The following is an 18,761-nucleotide window of genomic DNA, read 5'->3' as shown; positions in this document are numbered from 1 at the left end:
TGTTGAATCAAAGAACTTTGCACACTTGCACAAAAAGTTTGAAATGTTAGTGGTGGGAAGCTTTGTAGGAAAGAGACCGAACTATACCTATGTGAGGGAGATAGTGAGTAGAACATGGAGGCTGAAGAGTGGGTTCACCATGCTGCCGTATGGGGAAACGATGTTTACCTTTAAATTCGAGAACGAAGAGGATCGAAATAAGGTGTTGGATATTGGCTCGTTTCACATTGCGAGTCAGCTGGTGATCATCAGGCCGTGGAAGCTGTTTATGGAGGATGATGATGCAGCACTCAAACAATACCCATCTGGGTGGTGATGAAAAGGTACCCAATGGAACTTTGGGATGAAGAGGGCTTCAGTCAGGTGGGGAGTGTAATTGGGAATCCTCTGTTTACTGACAAACTAAAAGAAGATAGGAAAAGGACAACCTATGCAAGGGTCTGTATAGAAATCAAAGCAGATTGCACCTATCCGAAAGAATTGCCTGTAGTGATTGACAGAAGAAGAGCAATAAAGATCGACTTTGAGTATAACTGGAAGCCCCCGAGCTGTACTCATTGCAAGATCTTTGGTCACACACTGAGCAATTGTGTAAAGGCAGGCCAGAGGAAGGGAAAAACTCAAGTTAAAACTGAGGTGTGGATAAAAAAAGAAAAGATTGAGACAGTAGAGAAAGAACAAGAAGGAAAACAGGAGAGGCAGAATGAGGGGAGAGAAGTGGAGGTGCAAGAGGTGCATAATGTGGAAGAAGAGGATAAATGGCTAGTACCAAAAAAGAAACATAGATGCAAAAACCGGGATACTGCTGGAAGCTCGAACACAGGAAATAGAAGTGAGAGTGAAGATGAGGCAGATGAAGAGGGTGGAATAAGAGAGGATCTGAAAATAGGGGAAATCAGAGGGAAAAAATCAGGAAATGAGAGGAAGGATGGCCAATCAAGCATTGTGAATGAATTGAATGGAAAGGAACAGCAGCGAAAGGAAGAAATGGCTACAACAGATGCACAGAGAGAAAGAAACATGGGATCAAAAGAGGGAAATAGATTTATTTCTCTGGTCACTCAACCATCATCTTTATGATTAGTCTCGGCTGCTGGAATATGAGGGGCTTCAACATGGGGTTTAAGCACTATGAAGTGAAGGAACTGATCCGTAAGTTTGATTTGGGAATTATGGGATTGCTAGAAACCAGAGTTAAAGAAGAAAACATGGAGGCAATTCTTGCAAAGGTATGTAGTGGATGGGAATGGGAACACAATTACAGGGATGATGACTTGGGCAGAATATGGGTGGTCTGGAATCCTCAGCTATGTACAATGCAAGTAATCATCAAGGATAGACAAAGTATTACCATGGAAGGAACTCTGAATAACGGTAAGAAGATTCTAATTACTGTTGTTTATGCATCGAATGATAGAAATGAGAGAAGAATGTTGTGGAATAATCTAGTTAATCTTTCTACAACTACTTTACCATGGATAGCACTAGGAGATTTCAATTCAGTTCTAAATGCACAAGAAAGAATTGGGGGATCAGTGACAAGGGTAGTACACTTTCAAGATCTGCTAGAATGTGTAACAATGGCTGGACTGGTGGATTTGAGGTTTAGAGGCCATCAATTCACATGGAATAATAAACAGAGAGTGAAAATTTGGAGGAAACTGGACAGGGTGTTAGTAAATGCAGAATGGATTAGTGAGGTTGAGGACACAGAGGCAGAATTTTTAAACCCAGGAGCAACATCAGATCATACACCGATGGTGGTATTCCCATGTAATCAGAGAAATCAGAAAAAGAAAACATTTCTCTTTTTCAACTTCTGGGTGGATGAGGAGGGGTTTAAGGAAACAGTGGCAAAGGCTTGGGCTATGGAGGCAGTAGGGAACCCAATGTACACTTTCATGAGGAGGCTGAAACAAGTAAAGGCAGAGCTGATATCATGGAATAAAGAGAGAGTGGGCAAAGTACAAACAAGAGCTGATGAGACAAAGAAGGTTATGGATAGGGTTCAAACTGAGTTACAAGTGGATCCTACAAACCAAGAACTAGGTATGGAAGAAAGGAAAGCCATTGGAGAGTATGTGAGAGTTGCAATCTCTGAAGAATCTATGCACAAGCAAAAGTCACGAGATCAAGATATTATTCTGGGGGATAATAATACTGAATACTTCTTTAAGTCGATCAAGGCTAGAAGAAACACAAACAGGATTATTTGTTTGAAAGATGGAAATGACAGAGTAATTGAAGACTTGAATGAAATAGGGGAGGAGTGTGTTCAGTATTACAAGCTTTTGTTTAGCCCCCAAGACCTGCAAGAGGTAAACTTTGCTAATTTTGCAAATGCTAGACCAAGAGAGAGGCTTACACAGGAGGAGCAAGACCATATGCAAGGCAGTGTAACAAGAGATGAGATAGTTGAAGCGTTGGCAGACATAGATAATGACAAAGCCCCAGGCATAGATGGGTTTAGTTCATTCTTCTTCAAGGCATGTTGGAGAATTGTTGGTGATGACTTCACTAAGGCAATTCAGAATTTCTTCAGGTCTGGCAGAATGCTCTCAGAGGTAAACACAACATGCATCACTCTTATACCTAAAATGCAGAGTCCTTCATCCCTGAGTGACTATAGGCCTATTGCATGCTGTTCTGTAGCTTATAAGTGCATAACTAAGATTATCACTTGTAGAATGAAATCTTTTATGCCAAGAGTTATACACCATAATCAGTCTGCTTTCATCACTGGAAGGAGTATACAAGACAATATCCTTCTCTCTCATGAATTGGTTCATAACTACCATAGAGATACTGGGCCACCTAGATGCATGGCTAAAATAGATTTAAGGAAAGCATATGACTGTGTAAGATGGGAAGCTGTTTTGTTTGCTCTAGAGAGAATTGGGGTACCAGAGAAATTCATTGCTTGGATTAAGGAATGTATGAAGACTGCAAGTTACTCTATCATGCTGAATGGCTCTCCGTATGGGCACTTCAAGAGTACGAGAGTGAATGTCATGGATTTGCTTAATGATATAATGATGCAAAGTGTAGAGGAGGGAAGATATAAGCTGCATTATAAATGTCATGATCCTGTTATTACTCACCTCTCATTTGCAGATGACCTTCTAGCCTTTATGCATGGAGGGAAGGAGACAGCTGTTTGTTTAAACCATAATCTGACAAAGTTTAAGAAGTGCTCAGGGCTAGAAGTTAATGTCAATAAAAGCCAAATTTTCTTTGCTGGGCTGGATCAGGGTCAATGTAACGAAATTCAAGATGCATTACAATTCCCAGTGGGAGAATTGCCAGTGAAATACCTAGGACTGCCGTTGATCACTACAAGGCTGAGTTCTACAGACTGCCTGCCATTATATACCAGAGTGGAGAAAAAAATTCAAAGCTGGAAGGGGAAAACTCTATCATATACAGGAAGACTGCAACTAATCAAAGCAATCTTGAATAATCTGAGTATCTATTGGACTTCCTCGTTTATGCTGCCAATGAAGATAGTAGAAGACATAAACAGATTATGCAAGAACTTTCTATGGAAAGGGCCTGACCTTCAAACATCACGTGCTTTGATCAGCTGGGATGATATGTGTTACCCGTATACAGAGGGAGGATTGGGGATTCGAGACTTTAAAACTGTGAACAAGGCTGCAACAATCAAGCATGTATGGCAACTTGTGAGTGACAAGAAAACATTGTGGGTTGACTGGGTAAAGAAGAATCTCATAAGGGACAAGCAGTTCTGGAACATGAGCATTCCAGCTGATTGCTCGAGCAGTTGGAGGAACATTCTCAAGATGAGAACTGAAGCAACCACCTTTGTCTTGTACCAGATTGGAGATGGTGCGAAAACAAAGATGTGGCAACAGCCATGGCACCCTGCGGGACTGCTTACAGATAAGTTTCCTCAAGCACTACACTATTCTTCAACATGCAACTTTACTGCTACAGTATCGTGTCTTATAGAGAATGGACGATGGGCAGTTCCACAGCATATAAAACATCATGTTAGTGAGTTTTCACACCAAATGGAAGAGGAAGTGAAGATAGAAGGTGGAGAGGATGAGGTTATTTGGACTGCATCGCAGAATGGGGAGTTCAGCCTAAAAGAAACTTATGACAGTATGAGAAACATCAGACAATCGACGGCATGGAATGGGTTGATATCGTTTGCAAATAGGATACCTAGACATTCGTTTATAGGGTGGATGGTCTTCTCTGATGGATTGAAAACGAGGGATAAACTCAAGCAAAGGAACGTGATTAACTCTGATATTTGTGTGCTCTGTTGGCGTGAAGTAGAGACAACAACGCATCTGTTCTTTGAGTGCTCGTACGCATTGAATGTGTGGAGCGCTCTAATGGAGATGGCAGGTTATGTAAGGCAGAGAAGAACGAATTGGCAGGATGAAGTGCTATGGCTGGTGCAGAAGACGAGTGGGAAGGGAAGCAAGCAGGATGCGCTGAAGCTAACAGTGAATGCGTTCTTTTTCTGGATTTGGCGGGAAAGAAATTTTCGAATATTCAAACATGAAACGAAATTTATTGATCAGATTGTGAAACAGATCAAGCAAGATGTAAGAACTAAACTTAGTTCTTTGAAAATGAAGATGACTATGGGGATGGAAAGGGACGACTTCATGCAAAGATGGAATGTGTATGTGGAACCAGCTGAAACAACGACTAAGAAGTGCAAATGGGAACGAGCTGGAACAGGAATTGCAAACCTAAATACTGATGGAACATTACAAGGAAGGGAAGGAGGTTGGGCAGCAGTGATTAGAGATGAAAAAGGAAAGGTAATGGTGGCAGCACAAGGGAAATCGCAGCACACATCTATTGCATTCATTGAACTCGAAGGGGTACAGAAAGGCTTGGAATTGGCGCAAAGGCATAATATAAAGAAAGTCAGGGCACAAACAGACTCAACCAATGTGATAAGCTTTCTAAAGCAAAAGAAGAATCAACCATGGAGAGTGAAGAAGATTCTAGAAGACATCAAGAATAGAGCTAGTAATTTAGAGTATTTTTCTATAATTCATGTATTTAGAGAATGTAATAAGCTTGCTGATAGTTTGGCAGCTAATATTCCATCTGTTTATTTCATTGAACTCACCCCTAGCTCATTTTCTGAAGATATAAAGAAAATAGAGTTTGAAGATGCTAGTGGGAAAGAGTACGTAAGATTGTAATAATTCAATTTTTTTATCCTCTATGAGGGAGGGTTAGGGGACCTCTTAATTAAAAAACCCCGCTTACCCATCAAAAAAAAAAAAAAAAAAGTCTCCCATAACTATCCATGGCTTTTGTATAATGCACGAAAGATCTACTAAAGCCCTCCATAGTTCTCGTCTTTCATTCCGTTCCACACTGGCATATACTATAGTTACCACAAACTCCTCCCCTGCTATAGTGGTTACTTCCATTATTATGTGTTGCTCATCCTTTCTCAGTAGTGTAGCTGTACATGCCCTAGGGTCCCAACAAAACCGAACTCTCCCCTTGTCAGAGTGCACATAGTTATCCTCCATAACCCATTGGTTAAACGTTTTGTTAAAAACTCTATCTCTTTTTCCTTCTTTCACTCTTGTTTCCACTAGCCCCATTATACTCATATTGTACTTCCTTACCATATCCTTCACTTCCACCTGCTTGAATTCTTTGTTGTATCCCCTCATATTCCAGCACCCGAGGTGTATATTCATTTAAAAGTGTTTGCAGGCTTAGAGTGACCGTACTTGGCTGCCACTGTGCTTTGTCTCCCTGCTTGAGCTATAGGTGATTTAGTCCTTAATGTTCCACTGGTCTTACTTCCCTTTGCACTAGCGAGTTCTTTAGTCGACATTTTCAATTGTGTCTCTGTTTCATTGGTCCCTATCTTCTCTGTCATTGTCTCCTTATTCTTATTCTTACTACCCTTTTCTTGCTCTGCATCTCTTTTTCTGCTGCTGTTATTTGCTTTCTCTACCTCATCCCCTTCTGTTCTTATCACCTTAGATTCCTCTACTTTCTTTGCTGCTTGTATATCATCCCTATTGCCATCGTCTCCTTGCAAGTTTCTGGCCTTGCATCGATGTCTTTTATTAGGCGACTCCCACCCCTCGTCATCTGGTATATCATGTACTTCTTTGACTTCAGTGTTTTCTGCGTTTACCCCCTGCATTCCGTGTACTTCTTGCATTTCAGTATTTCCTGAGTTTTCCCCTTTCATTTGTGCATTTCCTGATGGCTGTGCATCCCCTCCCTTCGCTTCTTCCTTCTTTCCAGTGTTTCCCTTCTTGAGCCAGACTTTAGTAGCCATTGTTTCCGCTGGTTCTTTCTTTGGGCATCTTTGATCAGAGTGTCCGAAGATTTTGCAAGTCGCATATCTTGGAGGCCTCCAGTTATATTCAAAAGTCACATTGTATGCTCTCCTTTGATCCAGTATCACTGGAATGTGATCTGGATATGGGCAGTCTGTATCTATTTCCACACAAACTCTCGCGTAGTTAGTTCGCGTCATATTCTCCGTTAATCGATCTGTGAACATAGGTATACCCACAGCACTCCCTACTTGGCTGAAGCCCTCTTTGTTCCACATTTCCATTGGCAATCCTTTGACCACCACCCAAATTGGGATAGTCCTTAATTCTCTCGTTTCTGCTTCAACGAATGTTCTCCACTGCCTAACTACAAACAAGTGGCTGGCGATGTGAAAAGAGTCGACATCCAACACCATCTTCTTCTCTTCATCCTTCTCAAACTTGAACGTAAACATCGCATCCCCATAAGGCTTCATAACAAAGTGTTTTATCCCCCATGTTCTACTAACAACATCCTTCACATAAGCATAATTCAACCTTCTTCCCACAAATGATCCAACAACAAGATTTTCGAATTTCTTATTATATTCTGCGAACTGCTTTGTTTGAACATGTATTACTGGCTTTCCGTTCACTAAAGAAGGTGGCATATACTTTAGTGTTGCACTTCCCACTGCCTTGTTCCCAATAACCTCTGCCCACGAGCTTTTCTTGCTAGTTTGTTCTTTCTCTGTGTGGTCATCACGAGTTCCCTCTGTCTCGCTCTTTTCTGTTTCAGTTCCTTGAGTTTCTACTCTATTTTGTGTTCTCTGATCATTCAAATCCCGCCCTTTAAAACTAACTTCTAAGTTTTGTTGTACCCCCACAGGCCCATTACTATTTGGCTGTTTGTTTTGTTCTGTACCTTTGTTATCCCCTGTCTTCTTGCTATGAATCTCTGTCGTTTCAGTTCCTCGCAAATTTATTTCCAGTCTTCTGTTTTCATTGTGTCTATTTGGAGATGTCATCATCCTCATAGCCCTTGCTTCTTTGTTTTTTCCCCCTTCAGTGTCTATACTTTTCTCCAGACCTTCTTCTATGATATTGCGCCCTTCATGCTGAATTAATACCGATTCAAGTACTTCCTCCTTGATATTGCGCCCTTCTAGATCTATGCATCCCCTTTTATTAGCTTCTACTAGTGCTACCTTTCGTTGAAATCTTTCCAACAAACCAGCGTCAGGTTCACTTTCTTGATCGTTAACTTCCACTCCTGCTGCCCTCGTAGTTTTAAAATATCGCTCAACATCATTCTGGAGTTTCTCGAGTTCTTCTTTGGTGAAAGGCGATGCACTATCTGCTGACTCATTGGCTTCCTCGTCATGTATAATGCTTGAGGTACGTTCATTCAATCAATCAAGTGTTTTGCATTCATTATAATGCAAGCCCACATGTAAGTGTATTCAATCAAGTGTTCCACATACATTCTATCAATCAAGTGTTTTGCATTCATTCTAATGCAAACTCCCATGTTGATGCATTTTAGTCAAGTGTTTTGCATTCTGTCAGTGTATAAAGTTGGGTTATGGGGTTTGGATGTTGTTCATCTTAAATCAAACTTTTATGATCAAGGCTAGGGTTTAGGGATTAGAGGCTTAATCCTTGTCTTACAAAGCGTTTAGTCATTGATTTTGTAAGCCATATAGTATTTCCTGTGATTTTGATTTTTGGGCCCTTGAGTTCACTTTTATCGTTGACTATGGCTTTGATCGTTGACTGTTGACTTTTGACAGTTTGAATTTTTGGCACTATTTCCCAGTTTTTCCATGAGGTCCCTTTCAGGGTCCTTTTGTCTTCTTTTGGCTATATAACACGTCTTTTGAGGTATTAGTAAATGTAATAGGGTCAGATCTCGGAAAAAGGGATAAGAACATGAGTTTTCTACAATCAATCAATCTATCAGGTGTTTTGCATTCAGTATGGTGCATTCATTCATTTGTTTTGCATTTTTTTCTAACGCAAGCTCGCTTGTTGGTACGTTCAATCAATCAATAAAGTGTTTTGTATTCATTATAATGGAAGCCCACACGTAAGTGTATTCCATCAAGTGTTTCGCATACATTCAATCAATCAAGTGTTTTGCGTTCATTCTAAAGCAAACTCTCTCGTAGATATATTTAGTGAAGTGTTTTGCATTCTGTCTGTATATAAAGTGGGGTTATGGGGTTTGGAAGTTGTTCATCTTAGATCTAACTTATATGATCAAGGCTAGGGTTTAGGGTTTAGAGGCTTAGTCCTTGTCTTACAAAGGGTTTAGTCATTGATCCTTGAAGCCTTGGAGTGTTTCCTGTGCTTTTGAGTTTTTGGGCCCATGAGTTCACTTTTATCGTTAACTTTGGCTTTGATCGCTGACTATTGACATTTGACAGTTTGACTTTTGGGCACTTTTTCCAAGTTGTTCCATGGTGTCCCTTTTAGGGTCCTTTTGTCTCATTTTGGCTCTATAACATGTCTTTTGAGGTATTAGTTACAGAATAGGGCTGTATCCGTAAAAAGCAGTAAGAACATGAGTTTTCTACAATCAATCAATAAATCAGGTGTTTTGCATTCATTATAGTGCAAGCTCACATGTAGTTGCATTCAATCTTGTGTTTTGCATTCTTTCTAACGCAAACTCGCTTGTAGGTACGTTCATTCAATCAATCAAGTGTTTTGCATTCATTATAATGCAAGCCCACACGTAAGTGTATTCAATCAAGTGTTCCGCATACATTCAATCTATCAGGTGTTTTGCATTCATTCTAGTCAAGTGTTTTGCAATCTATCGGTGTATAAAGAGGGGTTATGGGGTTTGGATGTTGTTCATCTTAGATCAAACTTATATGATCAAGGCTAGGGTTTAGGGTTTCGAGGCTTAGTCCTTTACTTACAAAGGGTTTCGGCATTGATCCTTGAAGCCTTGGAGTGTTTCCTGTGCTTTTGAGTTTTTGGGCCCTTGAGTTCACTTTTATCGTTGACTATGGCTTTGATCGATGACCGTTGACTTTTCATAGTTTGACTTTTAGGCACTATTTCCCAGGTTTTCCATGAGGTCCCTTTCAGGGTCCTTTTGTCTTCTTTTGCCTCTATAATACGTCTATTGAGTTATTAGTTCCAGAATAGAGCTGTATCTAGAAAAATGGATAAAAACATGAGTTTTTTACAATCAATCAATCTATTAGGTGTTTTGCATTCAGTATAGTGCAAGCTCGTACGTAGGTGCATTTTTTTTTTTTTTTTTTTGGTAAGCCTGTTTTTAAAATGAGATCAGTAAATCTTTGATGCTAGCGGGATTCGAGCCCTAAACCTATGGTATCATCACCCAAAGGTTTGACCGACTTTGCTAGTCGGCACCTGCAACGTAGGTGCATTCAATCATTTGTTTTGCATTCTTTCTAGCGTAAGCTCGCTTGTTGGTACGTTCATTCAATCAATCATGTGTTTTGCATTTATTATAAAGGAAGCTCACACATAAGTGTATTCCATTAAGTGTTTCACATACATTCAATCAATCAAGTGCTTTGCGTTCATTCTAAAGCAAACTCTCACGTAGATATATTTAGTCAAGTGTTTTGCATTCTGTCGGTGTATAAAGTGGGGTTATGGGGTTCGGAAGTTGTTCATTTTAGATCTAACTTATATGATCAATGCTAGGGTTTGGGGTTTAGAGGCTTAGTCCTTGTCTTACAAAGGGTTTAGTCATTGATCCTTCAAACCTTGGAGTGTTTCCTGTGCTTTTGAGTTTTTGGGCTCTTGAGTTCACTTTTATCGTTAACTTTGGCTTTGATCATGGACTATTGACATTTGACACTTTTTCCAAGCTGTTCCATGATGTCCCTTTTAGGGTCCTTTTGTCTCCTTTTGGCTCTATAACATGTCTTTTGAAGTATTAGTTCCAGAATAGGGCTGTATCCGGAAAAAGCAATAAAAACAAGAGTTTTCTACAATCAATCAATAAATCAGGTGTTTTGCATTCATTATAGTGCAAGCTCACATGTGGTTGCATTCAATCATGTGTTTTGCATTCTTTCTAACGCAAGCTCGCTTGTGGGTACGTTCATTCAATCAATCAAGTGTTTTGCATTCATTATAATGGAAGCCCACATGTAAGTGTATTCAAGCAAGTGTTTCGCATACATTCAATCAATCAAGTGCTCTGCATTCATTTTAATGCAAACTCCCACGTAGATGCATTTAGTCAAGTGTTTTGCATTCTGTCGGTGTATAAAGTGGGGTTACGGGGTTTGGATGTTGTTAATCTTATATAAAACTTATATGATCAAGGCTAGAGTTTCAGGTTTAGAGGCTAAGTCCTTGACTTACAAAGGGTTTAGGCATTGATCCTTGAAGCCTTGGAGTGTTTCCTGTGCTTTTAAGTTTTTTTTTTGGTGAATAAGCGAGGTTTTTAGAGAGGTCCCGTACCCCTTTTCATAAAAAGAATCAAAGCTTGTTACATCCTAACATATTGTTTCCCACTAGCATCTTCAAAAATAATTTTTTTTACATCCTCAGAAAAAGAACTAGGTACTAATTCTATGTATCTACTAGTAGGGATGTTATGGGCCAAAGCATCAGCTAGCCTATTAGTTTCCCTGTATACATGAATAATATCAAACTGCTCCAGCTCTTTCTCCATAGCTTGTATCCTTCGGATAAGTTTTTCTGCTTCCCATGGATACTTGTTTCTTCTGCTCAAGAATGCTATGACATTGGTAGAATCTGTCTGCACCACTAGACGTTTGATTCCATGCCTTTGCGCCATCTGTATTCCCTGTTCAACTGCCTGCAACTCAATCAAACCAATGCTCTTATATTCTGAACTACCATTGCTCGCTGCTGTAACTATCCCATTTCCATCTCGTACCACTGCTGCCCATCCCCCATCTGCTCCTTAAAGGGTCCCATCAGTATTCAAGTTGGACACATTCATACCAGCTCTCACCCATTTGCATCTCTGTTCTTTCACAATTTTGATTCCCACGTCCATATTCTACCTCTCCATGAACTGTTGAGTCTCCGGACCTTGAACCATCGTGATATTCATGCCCATACGATTTGTTCTAGCTGTGTGAAGCACTTCCTCATACACCTGATGCGCATCAGCACTCTTGTTCTTGAAGATACGATCATTTCTGGCCTTCCAGATCATATACATGTATCCATTCCAAACATTTCGAAACCCATCATTCATATACCCTTTTCCTCTTGTAATAGTTTCAACCCATTCCACCTCTCTTTCCCACGTCAGTTCAACATTCCTGTTAAACCCCATGCGCTGAATTAGAAGTTTCCATACCTGGTTTGAGAAATTACAGTGATGAAACAAGTGCTGCTCTGTTTCTGTCTCTTGCCAGCATAACACGCACGTATCTGATTGAATCTTTTTCCACTCCCTTAGTTTCTTCAGAGTCTTCAGTCCTCCAGACAAAGCCATCCATGAAATAAACGAGTGGCGGGGTATTCTATTTGAATACCAAACCATTTTGGCCCACTTAACTTTCTGCCTTATATTCCTCAACCCTTCGTAAGTCTCTCTCATAGTATACTCACCATGGTTCGATGACGTCCAGACCACCTTGTTTCCTAGCCCCATGATATCGACTTCCTCAATCTCCTGGAGAAAGTCACTGAAGTGAATCTTGATTCTCTGTGGGATGCTCCATCTACCTGCTTCTATAAAATCAGCAACCTTATTCTTTAAATGACAAGTGCTATCATATAGTAATGCCTGTGGGAATTTCGATTTCAATATCCCAGTAGTATACCATGGATCATTCCAGAAACTAGTATCCTTTCCATCACCAATTTGGTGAGTGACAATCTCAGCTGCCTTGTTCTTGCTTCCAGTATATTACGCCAGCTCCATGAACAGTCTTGTAGGATCTTTAGCACCCAGAAACTTTTGTCTTTAATCGTGTTTCTGTATATCCATGTAACCCAAAGGTTATCTGCCTTTGTAACAATCTTCCATATGTGTCTCATTGTCGCAGCTTGATTTACCTTTTCCAAATCTCTAATCCCTAGTCCTCCTTCTTCATAATGGAAGCATGCATCTTCCCATCCAATTAAGGCATGTGACTGTGTACAATCTGGCCCTGTCCAAAAGAAGTTCCGACTTAATCTATTAATGTCCTCGAATATCTTCTGTGGAATTTTGAAAGAGGTCATCCAGTAAACACTCAAGTTGTTTAACACTGCTTTGATAAGCTGCAGCCTCCCTGCATAAGACAGTAGTTTTCCCTTCCAGCTTTGTATTCTCTTAGCCACTTTTTGAACCAATGGGCTGCAGTCTACTGATCTTAGCCTTGCAGTAATCAGTGGTAATCCCAGATATCTCACTGGCAATGTACCTCTTTCAAAATTCAATACTTGCTCTATCTCTGTACTTGTATCATGATCCACTCCTGTAAAGAAAATATTACTCTTCTGCTGGTTCACCTCTAGTCCTGCCACCATTTTGAAACTCTCCAGAGATTGCTTTAGAGTATTAGCACTTTGTGTATCCCCATACATAAATGCCATTAAATCATCAGCAAAGGACAAGTGGGTAATAAGAGGGTCTATGCACTTTTGATGTAGCCTATACATACCACTCCTTACACTCTGATGCATAATATCAGTGAATAGGTCCATGACCATTACAAAGAGATAAGGAGAGATAGGATCACCCTGCCTTATCTCCCTTCTGCCTCTGAAATAACCGTAGGAGGTTCCATTAATCATGATAGAATACGAGGCTGTCTCCACACCAGCTTTTACCCATGTAATAAACCTAGCTGGTATACCCACTCTCTGCATTGCAAATTCCACCGCTTCCCACCTCACTGAGTCATAAGCCTTTTTCAAATCTATTTTAACCGCACATCTGGGTGGGTGCTGGTCTCTGTGGTAATTGTGCATTATCTCATGTGATAGCAGAATATTATCTTGTATACTCCTTCCAGATATGAAAGCTGATTGGTGTTAACCACTTTCGGCATGAAATCTTTCAATCTTTTCGTCATGACCTTAGTAATGCATTTGTGCATCACTCCACAACATGCAATAGGTCTGTAATCCCTTAAAGAAGTAGGAATAAGGACTTTAGGAATAAGATAAATACATGTCGAATTTACCTCCTTAAGCATCTGGTTAGACTGGAAAAAGTTTTTTGCTGCTCTTATAAAGTCATCACCAATAATTTTCCACGTGCATTTATAAAAGAAATATGAGAATCCATCACTCCCCGGAGACTTATCTTTATCAATATCAGCTAGGGCCTCTATGATTTCATCTCTTGTCACTTCTTGCTCTAGTCTATCCCATTCTAGCATGTTTAGCTGTTGCCAAGGCTCCATATCTTGAAAAACAGCGAAATCCAGAGATGGCATGTACAGAGCTTCATAACAGGCTGTACAGAGCTTCATAAAATGCCACACACTCTTCTCCTATAGCTTTTGAATCTTGTATCACAGTTCCAGCCTCATCTTTCAAACATGTTATTTTATTCGTAACCCTGCGAGCTTGCATAGACTTGGAAAAGTATTTAGTGTTATTATCTCCCACTACTATCACCTGATCCCTGGATTTTTGCCGAAACATATTCTCCTCAGAATTAATAGCTTGGACATGCGCTGTAATTGCTTCCCTTTCTTTTCTAATAAGATTTCGATCCATGGGCATCTCTTGCAATTGTGTTTACACTTGATCCATCGAGTTTTTTGTTTCGCTGACTCTGTTTATAACATTCCCAACTCGTTCTCTATTCCACTGTATTAGTGCCGCCTTTGTTAACCTTAGTTTCTTCATGAATACAAACATAGGATTCCCAACAGCAGCACTCTTCCATGTCTCCCCCACAACATCCATGAAACTCGAAGAAAAGCAACAAGATTCAACAAAGCTTCAAGCTTTAAGTAATGAAAATGGAAAACAATTAAATTAATAGTAAATAAAAATAATTAACTAATTCTTATCTCCTACTCCTACTAGAGTCTAACAATTAGTTAACGTACTAGCTCCCTTATTTTGTGGGCATTTCTACACTTATATATGTGTAGAGATGTATAAGTTTTCCCTCCTCTAATCTTACCCAACAAGTAACATAATCTAGAAGCTTGTTGTGCTTTCTATGAGTGGATAGGAATAGGCCTTTTGGGCCAAAGGAAGGGCAAGGAACGGGTCGGGTTTGGGTCTAATATGGCTATATCCGAATCCGAACCCGAATAGTTTAACAATGTCCGAACCCAAACCCGAACCCGAATCTAAATCAAACTGAATAGATGCAATGGCTGTAAATGAACCTACTGTGAGTATTATAGTTATTATACCTAGTTCATTTGCTGAGGATGTAAGGAAAAATTGCATATGAAGATGCAAAGGATGTTTACGAATGTAACAACCAAATAATTTCTTTTTTAATGAAAAGGGGTAGGGGACCTCTATAAAACCTCCTAAAAAAAAAAAAAAAAAAAAAAAAAAAAAAAACTGAAATTTTCAATCCGAACCCGACATACCCAATCGGATAACACTAAAATTTTTTAAAAAAACCCAAAAAAAAAATATATCCGAACCCGAACCCAAATCCGACAGACCAGAATCCGAACCCGACCCGAATAAATAAATGGATATGAAAATCGACCCGAACCCAAACTATTCGATTCGGGTCGTGTCGAATTCGGGTCAAACCCGACCCAATTACCAGCCCTAGCGTAAGCCCATGTCTTTGGGAATTTGATCCTTTGGTATTTTGAGACTTTTGTGCTTACTCCTTGTCTTGCAAATGGTTGAGTCCTTGGTTCTTGAAGACTTGGAGTGTTTCGTGAGCGTTTGAGTTTTTAAACTCTTGAGTTGACTTTGAATTTGACCGTTTACTTTTTGGCACTTTTTCTCAGTTGTCCCATAAGGTCCCTTTTAGGCTCCTTTTTGCTCTAGATCACGTCATTTGAGGTATTTGGTCAAGAATAGGCTTGTATCTTGAAAAAGCGATAATAACATGAGTTTTGTACATTATTGATTATATAATTTGAAATAATTGAACCATTATAAGAGGATAAAAATGCATATTTGGAGACTGATAAATTAGAATGAATGCAAAACAATTAATTGATTGAATGAATGCAAAACACTTGATTGAATGCATCTACTTGTGAGCTTGCATTAGATTGAAAGCAAAACACTTGATTGATTGAATTAACGCATCTACAAGCAAGCTTGCATTAATGAATGCAAAACACTTGATTGAATGCATCTATGTGCGAGATTGCATTAGAATGGATGCAAAACACTTGATTGATTGAATGAATACGTCTACAAGCGAGCTTGGATTAGAATGAATGCAGAACACTTGATTGAATTCATCTTCGTGTGAGCTTGCATTACAATGAATGCAAAACACTTGATTGATTTAATGAATGCAAAACACTTGGTTGAATGCATTTACGTGTGAGCTTGCATTAGTGACATGTTGAGATCCGTGGTGAGTTGGGGTTTTTTGAAATTTTTTTTTTTTTTGAAAGGCAAGCAGGGTTTTTGAGAGGTCCCTTACCCCTATTTTATTAAAATGAAAGCACTAACTTGGTTACATGGATTAGAGTCTTACATATATTTTGCCCGAGGCATCATCATACACAATTTTCCGTACATCCTCAGAAAAAGAGCTAGGTATGATTACCACGTAACTTATGGATGGTATATTTCCTGCCAAAATGTCGGCCAACTTGTTCGCTTCTCAGAATACATGTTTGAGAGTAAACATTTGTAATTGTGTTATTAAGCTATTAACCTCCCCCATCAGATGGTTGGCGCACCATGGGTGCTTGTTCTTGTCTTTCAAATACTAGACAACTGTAGCAGAGTCTGTCTGGGCTTGAATTTTGAGACACCTGTGTTCCACAGCAAGTTTGAGGCCTTGTGTGAGGCCTTGTGGGTCAATAAGATCGATTGTCGAGTACTTTGACCTTCCCTGTGCAGCCACAATCACTTCCCCTTGACAATTCCGAATCACTGCTGCCCACCTACCTAGTGTACCCTGTAGAGACCCATCTGTGTTGAGTGAACACATTCCTATAAGTGGTTTCTCCCATACACACTGCCTTAGTTCATGATGTCTCGGTTCCACATATACACCCCACATCTGCATGATCCTATTCCTTTCGGGCCCTTCTTCCATTTCCAGTTTAAGAGAATGGAGTTTTGTGGAAACATCTTGAATAAGTAATTTACTAACCTGCAGAGCTATTGTGTTTTTGTGCTGGAAGATGCGTTTGTTCCTTTCTTGCCACACACAATAAATAAACCCATTAAATAGAATCCTTAATATGTCCCCTGCACCCTTTTTCCCTTCGTTCTCAGTTCCACCCACTCAAGTTCAGTCTGCCAATTTGCACTTCTTGGTTTATCATAGCCTGCGTGCTTCAAACTGTGTTGCCATATGAATTGAGCAAATGTGCATTGAAAGAACATATGTTCCTCGATTTCCCTTTCCTCCAACACAACACACATGTGTCATCAGTCTGATGCCCACTCTTTCAACTTGCTTGTCGTTTTCAGTCCCCTTGGCGTGAGCCATGCAATAAACGAATGCCCGCGAATTCTATTAGTAAACCGCATAAGATGGTGCCAAGAGTTTGAAGCTTTGGTGGTTCTTACGCTGTCATAGGTCTCTGTGAGATTGTAATCTCCTCGCTTTGTAGCTGTCCATATCACCTTATCAGTCCCATGTCCCACTTTTAGGTCTTCTTCAATGGCTAGAGCAATATTAGGTATGTGAGCTTTGACACGTGCGGGTATACTCCACTGTCCATCTACTATTATATTACTCACACGTGCATTCAGTCGACACGTTGAGTTATTTGTGAGAGATAAGGGAAACTTGTCTTTCAAAATACATTCGGGGTGCCATGGATCCAGCCAGAACTGAGTACCTCTGCCATCACCAATTTGGTGTTGAACTATGTTCTGAGCTTCTTTCCGATTCTTCAGTATATTGCGCCATACCCAGGAGCAGTCATTGGGGATCTTGAGCTGCCAAATATTTCTATCTCGGATTAAATTCTTTGTAACCCATTTGGTCCATAAGGTATTGCTAGAGCTGACAAGGTTCCAAAGATGTTTGAGGTTTGCTGCTACATTCAGCACTTTTAAACTTCGAATCCCGAGCCCTCCTTCTTCATAAGGAAAACAAATGTCATCCCAACTAATCAATGCATGAGACGTGGAACACTCGGGCCCATTCCATAGAAAGTTTCTGCATAGCTGATTAATGGCATCAATTGTCGACTGAGGTAACACAAAGGATGTTGTCCAGTATATACTCATTCCATTTAGAACTGCCTTAAGAAGTTGGAGTCTTCCTGCATAACACAACGCTCTACCTTTCCACGCCTGAATTCTCTGTCTCACCTTCTCTATCAATGGAGTACAATCTCTGGCTTTCAGTCTTGTGGTAATCAACGGGAGCCCGAGATACTTAACTGGAAGTGCCCCTCTCGGAAATTGTAGAATCTCCCCCATTTGAACAGCAACAGTGTCTGGAATGCTTGAGTAGAACATTTGACTCTTCTAAAAATACACTTGTAGCCCCGTGCATCTTGCTAAGCTTTGAAGGGTATTTTTGAGTGTGCTCACTGTATTTAGATCCCCATTCATGAAGGCAATGAGGTCATCAGCGAAGGATAAGTGTGTTACTATAGGGTTGGAGCACTTGGGATGTAGGCGGTAACTCCCTTCTTCAACTTGTTTCTGAATCATTTGGGTGAAAAAATCCATGACAAGCACAAACAAATATGGTAACATAGGATCTCCTTGCCGGATTCCTCTCCTGCCTCTGAAATACCCAAACGGTGTTCCATTGATCATTATGCTATAACTGGGAGTTTCGATGCAATTTTGTATCCAACTGACAAACATTGGAGGAATTCCAATTCTGTCGAGGGCATATCTCACTGCTTCCCATCTCACTGTATCATACGCCTTCCTTAAGTCAATCTTCGCTGCACATCTTGGGGGGCCCTTGTCTCATGATAATTGTGTAGCAACTCATGGGACAGTAACACATTATCCTGAATGCATCGCCCAGGAATAAACACGGATTGATTGAGAGATATCACCTGAGGCATAAATGCCTTCATCCTGCATGTAATTATCTTGGTTATGCACTTGTAGATCACATTGCAGCATGCAATGGGTCTATAATCCGCTAGTGAATTAGGCGATAACATTTTTGGTATCAAGGTTATTCATGTGACATTCACCTCCTGTAGAATCCTGCCCGATCTGAAGAAATTCCTGATTGCCTTTACAAAATCATCTCCCACTATTCTCCAAGCCGCTTTGAAAAATAGTGCAGAGAACCCATCACTGCCCGGAGCCTTGTCATCTTCTATGTTGGCAAGACACTCAATGATCTCATCTCGCGTTACCTCCCGAACCAGCAGATTCTTAGTATTCTCATCT

Source organism: Coptis chinensis, chromosome 2 (genome assembly GCF_015680905.1).
Source record: "Coptis chinensis isolate HL-2020 chromosome 2, ASM1568090v1, whole genome shotgun sequence".
In the NCBI taxonomy this organism is placed as follows: domain Eukaryota; kingdom Viridiplantae; phylum Streptophyta; class Magnoliopsida; order Ranunculales; family Ranunculaceae; genus Coptis; species Coptis chinensis.
This window is presented reverse-complemented; position numbering follows the sequence as displayed.